This window comes from Amblyomma mixtum, chromosome 3 (genome assembly GCF_055824585.1).
Source record: "Amblyomma mixtum isolate Tamu chromosome 3, ASM5582458v1, whole genome shotgun sequence".
Classification (NCBI taxonomy): Eukaryota; Metazoa; Arthropoda; class Arachnida; order Ixodida; family Ixodidae; genus Amblyomma; species Amblyomma mixtum.
This window is the reverse complement of record NC_143014.1, coordinates 211,247,149-211,259,732: the sequence shown is the minus strand read 5'-3', so window position 1 is coordinate 211,259,732 and position 12,584 is coordinate 211,247,149. Positions and strand designations below refer to the sequence as shown.

The 12,584-nt window shown below is 47.0% G+C and overlaps 1 long non-coding RNA gene across 1 annotated transcript; it reads right to left on the bottom strand.

Moving 5' to 3' along the window:
* Positions 1 to 2,905: 2,905 nt before the first annotated feature.
* Positions 2,906 to 9,899, bottom strand: LOC149353542 (uncharacterized). The gene is made up of 3 exons (XR_016289592.1): positions 9,650 to 9,899; positions 7,326 to 7,512; positions 2,906 to 3,024 (listed from the first exon to the last, which is right to left on the bottom strand). It is a non-coding gene; the product is annotated as an uncharacterized LOC149353542 (long non-coding RNA).
* Positions 9,900 to 12,584: the final 2,685 nt, after the last annotated feature.

Sequence of the window (12,584 nt, the reverse complement as noted above, 5' to 3'; positions counted from 1 at the left end):
AAAGGGGGAATGACAAAAAGAATGGCTCGAGGTTTTTGTTCTTCTCAAGTCTGCTGCTCAAGCTGCGCGAGATATGCAATATACGCTGTCTTTTTAGAGCCATCCCTTTTAAGGCAGCGCCAAGCAATTAGTACCTACGCAAGCCGCCTTGACCGGTGCGCTGGTCAGCTCCATCAGAGTGGTTCCGGAATCCAGCTCATGATGCCGGATGATTCAGGCTTAGGTGGCTGACTGTCGCCGTACGACCTACCGGAATCTCCCAACGCGTGCCACGCGGCCATCGGTCGGGGCAGCCAGTGCTCGCTGAGCTCGCGAAGCGCTTCGTCGCCTCGGGTTCATGCCGCACCAGTACCATCGGAGCACAAGCTGCTGGTGACTATCACCACCTCCGTGGTCAAGGCGAGGAAGCGCTTAAGCTCCGAGAGACCCCTGTGCATACATGCACCCAACAGGGCACAGCCGACAGCCGTTCCCTCGGTGACCTGCAGGGTGAGTTTGCTTCTAAGCCTTCTACTCTGCGGTGGTGGTTTCGGGCACTTGCTGGATTTTCCGATGAGTTTCTTCTCCGAACGCTGTGCTGAATGCCTCCGGTCTGTGCGGGTGTTGGCAGGACGTTGTTGGCAGCGACATCCTCTTATATCAAAGAAGAGGGGGAACTTTCCCCTGAAATATGCACAGTAAAAATTTTACTGGACTTGTACCCATGTGGCGATGAGAATTTCGGTGAGAGCTAGGGGGGCTGCATATGAAAATGTCATTTAGTAACTTCGGGTGTGATGTAGCACCATGACACGCTCGATAACGCAAAGCAACGTGGGATTCACATATAATACTTGCGCAATTCCGCAGTTATTTTTTTCAGTCATGTACGCTCCATACTTGAATATGGATGTTTTGCTGGAACTCACACACACCTGAGTGTGAAGGCAAAGTAGAGAACATTCAGAATAGGGCTGTTAGATTTGTTCTTGGTAATTATAATCGGCAAGATAGTATGACGGAAAGCTAACGAAAACTTAACTGGCAAGAGTTGAAGGACCATAGAAGGTACATCAGACGGAAATTTTTTCATGAGATTTATTATTCGAAAACTAGCATAAACTTGAACAATATATCCAGGCACCTCATTATATCTCAAAGCGACTGGACCGCTGCTTGAAGGTCGGGGAATTTTCTTGCAAGGGTGACGTCTTGCGTTTTTCTTTTTTTGTTAGAACTGTTCGGGACTGGAACAGTTTGCCATCGAGCATTGTACGTATCACATCTAATGATGCATTTTTCCATCCACTGCAATAATTGTTTGATACCTATAATGAAGTCTGTACCCCCCTGCTGTTATGCCCTGCGGGGCGATGCAGGTAACTAATAAATAAAAAGAAATACAGTGAAGAAGCCGGCAAAAGGGCTCAGGAGAAAGAGGAAGGTCACTGCTGTCGTACTAGTGTTCAAGCCAATCATTGATCAGCATTTTCCCTACGAGCCTAGTGTATTACTGACGTCATGCGTGGCGACAAACCAGCTAAAAGGCATTGGAAGCCCTCCTCTTGTGGTTGGAAATGAGAGTGAAGTCTCAATTTCCAAGCGAGTTTTCAAGCGCCGCCCAGGCAGCGTGGCCTTAAAAAAATTACTATCCAAGCCTTGTTAGACGGTAGTTTCTTGACGACCTGGGTTACCATGGACACAGCAGATCTTGGTTTATTCCTTACAGATACCGTTTTGTAGATGGCGAACGGCTGGAAAGATGTTTCGTCACCAAGTTAAACAACGTAGCGTATATATTCGAGCGTCGGGTTGTGACCCGTTTTATGGGGACCGGCGGTTAGGGCTGATTATCCGGGTCAACGAGTCTTATAAAGCGATCGGAAGGGAAGATTTGTTTGCTGAATAGTCGGACACCTGTATCAGTTTCTCGAATGTTGGCTAGGATTGCGCTCTGGGAGACATTGCCGAAAGCCAGTCAATGGACACACCCACAATAATCTGTAGTTGAACAACGCTGAGGTTTGCCTATACATTTTTGTACAACCTTGCAGCAACGTCTTGGCAGCACACGTGCTTGGTGAAGCTATTGAGTTTAGGGGGTAGATTACGGAAGTGTTATATAGGTGGCACTCCAGGCGAGTGAGCACTGTGGCACCATTCTCTGGGTAGGCCGTAGCTTTGCCGATGAATTCGTCGGTCTGCATTGTTTTAATATAAGAATGACATTGGTTTTTTTCCCAAATACGGGGTACATGCACTGTCTTTAAAATAAGATATACGTAGTCCAGTGTAGGTTGGACAACTGAGTGAGGAAAGTAACCAAGCATGATTTAGGTGACAGGAGTCTGCGTTTTGCGATGCTGCATTCTAGCCAGTGCACTATATACGAACAGCTATTTTGATTAACATGTGAAGTATTTCCTTCTCAAAATTAGCTAAAGGGCGAAAATACCGCCAGTAACAACTGCATTAACGTACTGCTTACGGGATAAACTGCACGCCCGCCGGCGTACCAGATCCTAATCGAAAACTGCCGCACTAACTTGTTGGGCGAGAAAACTATCTCCGTGAACCTCCCTTTGGCGGTCGTTTTCGTTTCAAGAGAGGGGTGTCGAGAGCATACCGCCTGTTGATTATATGGACTAGTGGTAAGTATTGCGAAGAAACTGTGTAAGCGACAACTCTAAGTCACCAACAACAGAACCATGTGTGCTACGCACTGAGCCTTTCTTGTGACCTCTCGCTTTACAGATAAGGCCATCCTACAGCCACCTTTAACCGCTTTTTGTGAGTGAACAATATCTCTGAGAACAACGGAACATAGGTGCTTGCAGAGCTTTGGTATGCAGCCATAGGAATGAAGAGACGGTTTATACGTTCCTTTCATTTACTTAATTATAACACTGCTGATAATAATATCCAATTCACTAATATCGAAAAAAACGACAATATATAAAATATAAACTGCCGCCAGCTTTCTCCGTGGCGCACGAGGACACGTCGAACGATCTCAGAATGGCCACCAACTTCAGTACCAGCGATCTGCAAAACAAAGGAAAAGAGTGAATGACGGTGGTGAATCAAGCGGAGGGACCCCGAGTACAGTCACTAAAGGATCATGTTCAACGCAGCACATTTTTGCCATTGACCTCCGAGGTTCATTTCAGTCTATGCAAAGCGATTCACTGAGTTATAGTTCCGGTCTTACTGAGGCATCCTCGGAATTGACGGCTGCTCCTTGTGCTACACTCCATCTTAATGCCACAACTCAAGGGCTTTGGCCACTCACGGTCTTTGATATTGCATATTTAAACCTCGTGGAGCGAAAGTAAACTTCAGTATGCGAGCACGTTCGCTCCTTTGAGTTTTGCTGTTGCTTCGTACAGTACTGTGACCGTTAAGCAATAAGCGAGATAAGCAGGCGATACTTTCTGCCGTATTGAGAGTATAAAAAACCTGTCAAATATTCAAAAGGAGAGGCGACGCAGATAAATGCTCTGCGCATTTTATAAATTCTATGTTGGTGGCCTGGTCGCTTTGGACACACCGCATAAACAAAGGCTCTAGCGTGAGGTCTATGCACTTGATAAGGGCACTGAGGAAAATTCAATCCAACATTTCGCCTTAGTAAAAACCGATCTGTTGGGTTTTTACGGTTGTGTTGATATTTTTCCGGCAGCAAAATACCCATTTATTAGACAGAAAATTTGATCTAAAATTTGCTCGCCACCCGACTCAAATTTGTGACGCCAAGATCGAAAAGGACTCCATGGTCACCGCGTTCGGAGTGAATGCAAGTGTTGATTCAGGGATGAGCGCGAAAATGATAGGCTTCGCGTGACGCATTTTGGTTGCGAAAGCTACCAAGGACAAATATACAAGGGTTTGATTTTTGCTGGTTCTCTAGTTAAAAATGCTCCGTGTTTCAATTAATGATGCCTCTTTTCATATGTGGAGGTTAATTTATCGATGCGCTTAAACATCACTTTGTCTACGGTGTCCTTTTAGCACTATTCAAGTATATCCCACGACTGGTCGGCGTATACAGCAGGCGCTGATTTCGTCACATAGAAATGAGCTCTCTCGCAATGCATGAGATATCCGCCGTACAATCGAATGCGCCATTGATCCATGGGTGACATTAAAGATCACTCGGCTGTCGCTTATTACAAGAGCGTTCAACGTATCAGTTCCTGTTAGGTCATGAGTTACATGGCACTGTGTAGGGCACGATTATTCTTGGTATGATATGGTAGCCATCGAATAGTGAAGGATGCCTGGAAAAAGCGGGACTGGAAACAACGAGAAGCTGGTTTGGCCACCTGACTTCCAGTCAAGCCTCGTGGCGAGGCCTACTCAAGATCTTCCCTCAAAAACTCAGAAATTACATTGCATTGTTTGTTTGAGTCGCGGGACCTTAGAACTTGTTCATTTGCAACATTCACTTTGTTATAGATTTCATTTTAAATATAATGAAACGCCTAAATGCGTGACGGACAGGACAAAAGACAGAAGTAGACACGACGAACACACACTTAAAACTAGTTTATTAAAGCAACGCCTAATACTTTCCTTCACGACAATACAGCTGCGCGCCAAGCACTCACCCGTGCACTCGAACACAATCACTTTTTCAATCCAAGGAAACTAAGTTTCTTTTTGTACAAGTGAACGGAAGGCTCGCTAACACATTTATTGGGGCCATATTTGTGCCTGTGTAAAAATTCGTGCACTTAACGTACAGTCGTGAGCAGCCTTGTCTAGAGCGCTTGAGCAGTGCGCACTTGGTAACAAAAACCGAAATTAGAGAGCAGCCCCTCATTACAGGGCAAAGTTTTCGTGCCTGCTTTGCTTACGAGGCTATCTGGCGCTACTTCCGTGTAAGCGTTGCAGCTGGACCCTCAAGGCTGCCACAAAATCTGGATTTGTTTGCAAGGAAGTGCACCGCCCGAGCGCTCTAGACAAGGCTGCTCACGACTGTACCTTGTTGTATTTGGCGCGACCGATGATCTTATTTTTCTTGAATAGCGGTGTGGAATTTCAGTGGGATGATAGGCAGCCCTCAGGCAAATGTTGCCCGCACTGCGAGCCCAGGGAGCTGCGCTGTTCTCCTGTAAACGGCTATTGATGCAGCGTCCCGTCTGATCCACATAACCCAAACCGCAGCTTAGCGCGATTTCATAAACTGAGGTCTTGTAGGGCCCATAGCTGATTTTGTGCTTGGTGGCACGGGCAGCCTCCTTTCGAATATCTTTGCTGGGTACTCGGCACAGACGGGACAGCATCCTGGGTGGGGAAAAGGTAACGTGCACACTGAATTTATCTTCCACCATCCTCAGATAATGGCCCGCCACGGTGGCTCAGGGGTTACGGCGCCCGGCTGCTGACCCGAAAGACGCGGGTTCGATCCCGGCCGTGTCGGCCGAATGTCGACGGAGCTGAAATTCGAGAGGCCGATGTACTGTCCGATATCAGTGCACGTTAAAGAACCTCGGGTGGTGGAAATTTCCGGAGCCCTTCACTACGGCGTCCCTCATAGCCTGAGTTGCTTTGGGACGTTAAACCCCAATAAACCAAACCAAACCGCGCGATCATCAGCTAATGCGCGACCTTGTGTTCATAAGGAAGAACATCAAACTCTTTCGGGTACATACTCCTTCGTCTTGCGGGTACTTACTGACGACCGCATTGTCCGAGTTTATGGGTACATTGTCGTATTAATAATTTTAAGCCTTATAGTCCTGAGGATAACCTGGAAGGGTTCGCTAAACAAGATTTAACGATTTTCGAAATGGCTGCCACTAGTTTTAATTCTGCATTTGAACTCCCGGTGAAATCCGTTTTGAAGTTCTTATATAAAAGTTGTTTACTAAAAAACTTCAGCCATGTTGGGCGTGCATGTCAAACATAGAAAAGGCTGTTTTAACCTAAAGATTCCAGCCACTCAAAACCCGTCAGGAGAAGAATAGCGTCTACCTGCTCGGGTCGTGTCTCCTTCGTCGTGTTCGCACGTGCTGCACGCTAGGTTTTCCGCTGAATTGTCTCGCCTACGTTCCGCTCGTTTTCAAGGCTCTTGAAGGGTCTCTGCTAAAGCGCCTACGCTGAAATACACCGGTTCACGCGACAGACAACAGCGAGCGGCCGAAATTTGAAGTCCTTCCTTATATACACAAGGTTTCGCATTATTTAAGGAGGGTCGGAGGTAAAGTCGGTTTCGACTTTTTTTTGTCGGCGCCCTGCAAGCTGTCCCGTGTATGTCAAGTGCCAAACAAAGATACATCAAAGGAAGATGGCTGTGCAATCAACCACAGAACAAGGTGTGTGGCCTGCAAAACAGCAGTGGATTACGAAATCGCGCTGAGCTGCGGTTTGGTTTATGGGAGGGGGGGGGGGGGGGGGCGGGGGGGAGATGGGACGCGGCATCAACAAACGTTTACAGGAGCACAGCAACTCCCTTATAGGCAGTGCATGGCCAGCCCTAGCCATCAGTCGTTGCTTCAATAATCTAATTGAAAGTCCGCGGTGATCCTGCCAACTTCTGTACTATGTCCTCTCCTTCGCGCAGCCCCATAGTACACTCCAAGATAATTCAGTTCCGCTCTTGCCCATGAACGTGGATTCCTGTCCGAATGAACTCCACATAATCCTCAAATCTCCATTTTTGCTATCGACAGGTGATGTCTTTGGGGATTCTGCACACACAGGGTGAGATGCGATACTGTTGGGAACGGAGTATCTTAAGAAAAATACCACAAAAAAGGCGCGCAGTAAATAAGATGGAGGCGACTGTCTGCGCGTTTTTTATGTTTTTGTGGTAGGAGTGAACTTCTGATAAGCCACCACTCATAGCGCGCATGGCTAGAGCTGATACTGCTGTAATTTGCAGCACGGATTTTGTAGTCACTAAGCTTTGCAATATAATTTCATTGCTTCGTACGAATGCTCCCCATGCAGCTCTGCTGGGCCTAAACTCACTGCTTAACATGTAAATTGCAGGAGGGACACAGTATTGCGTAAATAAACGCACTGAGGTTCGCAAATAAATATGAATCGTTTATACGGCCTAAAAACGCATTTAAGAACTGCTGCTTCACGGCTATCAGCGTTGGGTTCATTGTGCTCGATGTAAAGAGTTTGCCAGCAAGTAATTTTCACCTGGCACGCATTAGCTTTCTCATTTGCTGTACTGCGGATACCATCAATTTTCCGCATGACTCGCATAATACCCTGCGCAACGAAAACGCGCTTGGTGTAAGGTCAGAAATGACATTTGCTGTTGCGTTGTCAGCTCAACCACTACGAGGGACGATAGAAAGCGCAGGCGTCTGTGAGATTCCACTTACGGAAGGGCAGCGGCAGCAGCAGCGACGCGGCTGGACACTCTCCTAGCTACCCCCAACTCCGCCGGCACGACGAAGCGGTGGCAGCCTGGGCCGTTGGCTGCGAACTGTGTGCCACACAGGTGGCGTTGCTTGGAGCGCAAGCCGATGTTTTCTCCACTGGAAACGGGTTCGAGGTCTGTGATGTTGGCTGCACCCGATAAGACGTGTGCAATAATATTGATGTAAACGAAAAAGCACAATAACTTGGGTTCGTAAACGCAAATAAAAAACTGGCTCAGCAGTACGGGAGGCAAAAGTGGTGTGTGTGCACTGACTAGGATTCATGATAGCTGTTCATCGATGGGGTGAAGTTTATGAGGAAAGACAAGCAAGTGCCGACGTATAATTACCGAATATCCGTCATCTCTATTTGACATAAATGAGTTATACCAAATGGTCTCACAACGCCAAATGCATATTTACTAAATGAAAATTTTAATTTTGTACTCTTATCTGGCCTATCTCATCACCAAGAGTAAAAGCAAAAAATAAATAATAAGGGAGTAAATACTCATTGATATCCACCCGAACGCAGCCATACGGCTACATAGGAAAGCTGTTCAGTCTCGCAGAAACTTCGGAGTCTATGGAAAATTCGTACTGGTCCGTCCTGGTCCGGAGTTCGAACCCGGGCCCACCGCTTCACCCGAGCAGTCGCTCTGCCAATTGAGCTAACCGGGACGGCTAGCTTATGGTAGGGCGAGAGCGAATTGACCAAAAACTCGAAGTGCGAACACTGGCTCTAGCCCTGCCATAAGCTTGCCGTCCCAGTTAGCTCAATTGGTACAGCGACTGCTCAGGTGAAACGGTGGTCCCGGGTTCGAACCCCGGACCAGGACAAATTTTTCTTTGACTATGAAGTTTCTGAGACACTGCACAGCTTTCCTTTGTAGCCGTATGGCTGCGCTCGGGTGGATGTCAATGAGTAATTTCTCCCTTATTACAAATCTACTCCACCTTGGGGGATTCGCCTAAAAACATTAAAGAGTAAATACTTTGCCAAACACACGACTGCTGATCATACACTCGCATTGCCTAATCACCATTCAAGTCCATGTTAAGTAATGTGCACAAGACTTTTACGTCAATAGCTCATCTATGACAGTTTTATTTCAAGTCCATATTGATTAACACGCTGAAGATTGTTACGTCATTAGTTCATAGCTGACCATTTTATTTGCTTTCCCAAATACGAAAAATCTTCTATAGCGCTCTCAAACATGTGCCCGAATTCAATCATAGTACTTCGACGTCCTACCCTAACCACTCCGTTTAAGAGGTAATACACTAAGGGTGGAAATCACCCGTCTCGGAGCACTGCGCAACACACAGATGACTACCTTCTGGGTCCGCGGCGGGTATTCGAAATGGTGCCGTTGTTCGATTGCTGTTCATTATGACACGGCTTCGCGGGTCTTTGGTGAACGCGACCGGATTAAAGTGGCTAACCAGCTCAGCTTAAGAGGACTGAAGAACCGCACAAGTGACCACGCGGAAATCGCAGCCTTGTGCGTAGAGGCGTCCCCTTTGCAGCATGGCTAGCATCAGATTCCTGTCGAGACAAAATTCCTCTTCAGGGAACCCGACGAGGTATGAAGACAAAGATCTACTTTTCCTCAATTACGTAGGCCAAGCTTTACGTCCACCGTCACTCTGACGTACAACTCCGTTCAGCGAGGCCCTGTCGCAGCCCGACAAAAATGCAAGGCTACAATCATGGCTTACTCGTCGAGGGAGCACAACAATTATATCAAGGTAAAAACTGCAGATACGGAAACCTAAGTGAACGGTTTATTTTCCAAAGTGTCGGCGCGCACACATAATGAAACCATGATCACAGCGCGATCGTACGACATTGATTCCCTGGTTACAAGGTAAATTTATGTCTGCCTGGAGGAATGTCGTCGTCCTGAGTGAAATGATTAGAACAAAGGATTAAGGTCACTGTCACATTTCTTCCACTGCTCAGGCTTTCTCCCTGTAGCGCACTCCGGGGCGCATCAACTTGTTCCTTCAAAGAGCACCACGACAGCACGGTAACTACTTTTCAGTGAGAAGACACACAAAATGAAATATCGCGTAACTACCGCGACGTTCACTTTCCCTTTCATTTGCTCTTCACGAGACGGCAGCACGAACAGCATCACTGCGTTAAAAAAAATAACGCGCGTTACCTTGTCGGGCCTAATTTTCCGGATTCTCGCGCAAGCCGCTCGTTCGTGAGGGGAATTCCATTAGACCACCTAAACAACTCAACAGAGTAGAAGGCTCAGAAGCAAGCTCACCGTGCCCGTCGCTGGCGGGACGGCTGATGGCTGCGCCCGGCTGGGTCCATTTCTGCACACGCGCTTCTCGGAGCTCAATTGCACCTTGGCCTTGACCGCGGGGTTGTTTGCAGTCACCAGCGCCTTGCTCACCGATGATAGCCGACCGAGGCCACGATGGTCTTGGCGAGCTCGGCGGCCGGTGGCTGCGGAGCTGGATGCGTGCCAAGGTTGCGATGCCCTGGCGGCTCTCATGGCAGCAGTCTGCTCCTTGTCCAACGTTTTCCTGCGTCGCGAGGTGGAGTTCGGAACCACTTTGAAGGGGCTGAGCACTGGGCCGATCGGGACAGCCAGGGTGGACGCCTATAGCTCTGCGATGCCTCCTGAAACAATGGTTCTAAAGAAAAGATGGCGTGCGTTCGGCGGCTCGCGCAGCTCGAACACCGGACGGGAGCGGTTCTTTTTTTTTTTCTCCTCCTTGCCGCTCGCTTTGCGCGTGCGCGAGGAAACAAGTCGGTAATATTTAGGAGGTCCCTGGCCACGCGATTTACCAAATGCAGGAATTCATTTGACGTCTATAGTCGTGGAGCTTCGGGGTTCGTTACGTCCGCAAGCTTCAAATGTAGACCGGAGACAATGAAAGATGCACAAGTTAGAATGTTATTCAGTTGTGCTTCGAGAAGGAAGATGAAGAAGAAGACGTAGACGAACGAAGAAGAAAACTGCGGATATAGTAAAAATTTATAAATTTTCAAAATGTAATAATGCATAGAGAAAAATATTGTAATATTTACCAAAGCACTCGATGACGATGATGATGTCACCGGGCTGAATGGCCCGAGGACATCATCATCATCATCGAGTGCTTTGATAAATGTTACAATATTTTTCTCTATGCATTATTACATTTTCAAAATTTAGCAATTATTACTTTTTTATTCTCTCTCTCTATTTTTCACCCAAACTCTTATCCTTTTTAAGTGCATGCCCTACTTAAGGTGGAACCTACCACTGTTTTTGCGCGCTTTTCTTTTTTCTTTATTATGTACAGATGAATAACAACCTCTGCCTCCCAATTGTCGGCCAATCCCCCAGTGTGGGTATGTGCCATCTTTTGAAAAGCTAACAACGAAGACAAAAACAGCAAACAAGACCAAAGGAATACATGAGTATATGGCGCGTCGGCGCTTTTTTTTCTTGCACGATTTTCAGCACCTGCTGTTCCCATGAAGGAGTGCGCATAGCGATCTCGCAAACTTTGTTCCCTCACGTGACTACGTTGCCGTGTATTGCAACGACATTTGTACTTCTAAAGGTCTGGTCTTCCGGTCTTCCTATTGTGTCCCTATAGTGCTGAGCCGGAAACAGGAGCGCACTTTCTTCATTGTCGTCGCTACTCACTGCTAAGGAGGCGACTGTTAGAAGTGCCATTCCAGGAACCAGTTTACGCCTGTCTTTTACGGTTTTTGTACACCTTGGCACTTCCATGCTTTGATCTAGCAATGGGAATGTTTGCTCTGCAGTCCAAATTTGCTTCTATAATGCAAAGCGCCTACAGTTATAAGCTTTCGTAATGGCCCGTTTTGCAATTATTTTGATATTTCCTTTTTGGTATTCGTATATTTTTTCTCTCTTTCTTAATATTACTCACTACATATCGTAAATTTAAGCTTAGTAGGCCCCCATACCACTATCAACCACATCTGGCTCGGAAACTGAGTTGCCCTAATTTTTTAGGTGATTCTGTATTTGCCACATGCAATTTTTCAATGCACGGTAATCATCTCCTGATAGTAGCCAATCCCCCTTCTCGGTATGCGCCATTCTATGAGTCCACCACCGAAAACATGGGTTTCCATGGGAGCTTTGGTAACAAGAAGAAAACAGAGAGAAGGGGTGGTAAACTTCCTCCTGAAGATCTGAGTCTCTCCTAACTTAGCGCTGCGAGGAGCCGTTGGGCTCTTGTTCTCGAAGGGAGCTGAGAGGAAGTTTCAGCAGTTGAAGAAGTAGTCGAAAAAGAACATTATGGTCAGGATGAAAGAGGCTGGGAATGAGTTATGTTTGCAGTGGAAGGTGAAGTATGTATGGTTTTGGATCTTGTTTCATTATAGTTGATTTTCTTGTCGCTTGTCTTTGTAGAAGCGTATTTTGTGATTGGCTGATTTAAGTGTCATGCTACTGAACAGTGTAAACGTCGGTATCCTCGTCAACTAAAGTGTTCTTTGTCCACCACTCCAGCCGGAGCCTTATCTTTGTTCCTCCTGGGCCTCCGCTTCCATGACATTGGCGACGATAGGTCGATGGGGTCGCGGTCACGGCCGCACCCTGATCGGTTCCGAGTTCCATATCTAAGTCGCATGGCCCAGTTCGTATTAAAATAATGGTGACTAATATTTCTTAGGGCCGGACGCTCCGCGTGTCACTTCAAGCAGAGCTATTCAAAGTTCATTGGCGTAGCTTCGACTGCAATTGTGAGTCCTGCAAATCATTTTTTTTCTTTGACTGGACTGAGCGTCGGCGACCAGCAGGGAGCGAAACATGTTATTACTGAGATGTTCCGCATCAAGTAGCTCATCTCGTCTGCGTTCTTCTTTTCAGTGTGACTGCATGGAATGTTTTTCAGGTTTCCAAATTTGCCTTGGTGGGCATCTTTCGAAATCGGTGGGAAACAGGATGCAAAAGCACCACTTCAAAGTTCATGCACATCAAGAAACACAGCCGGCGTGCAAAAAAAAAGATGATAAAGGACTACGAGGATATACGAAGCTGACAGTCAAGCCACAAGTATTTTCAAGGGGAACCCCGAAATTTATTCCAAGTGCCTCATTTTAGTTATCGGCGTCAGTGTGCGCGTTTTCTTTCAAAGCACACAAGATGGCGTCGCATATTGCAACAGCTGCCCCTATGAGGACAGAGAAATGGACGCTTCGCCGGCAACCGACAGAGGCGTGGCGGG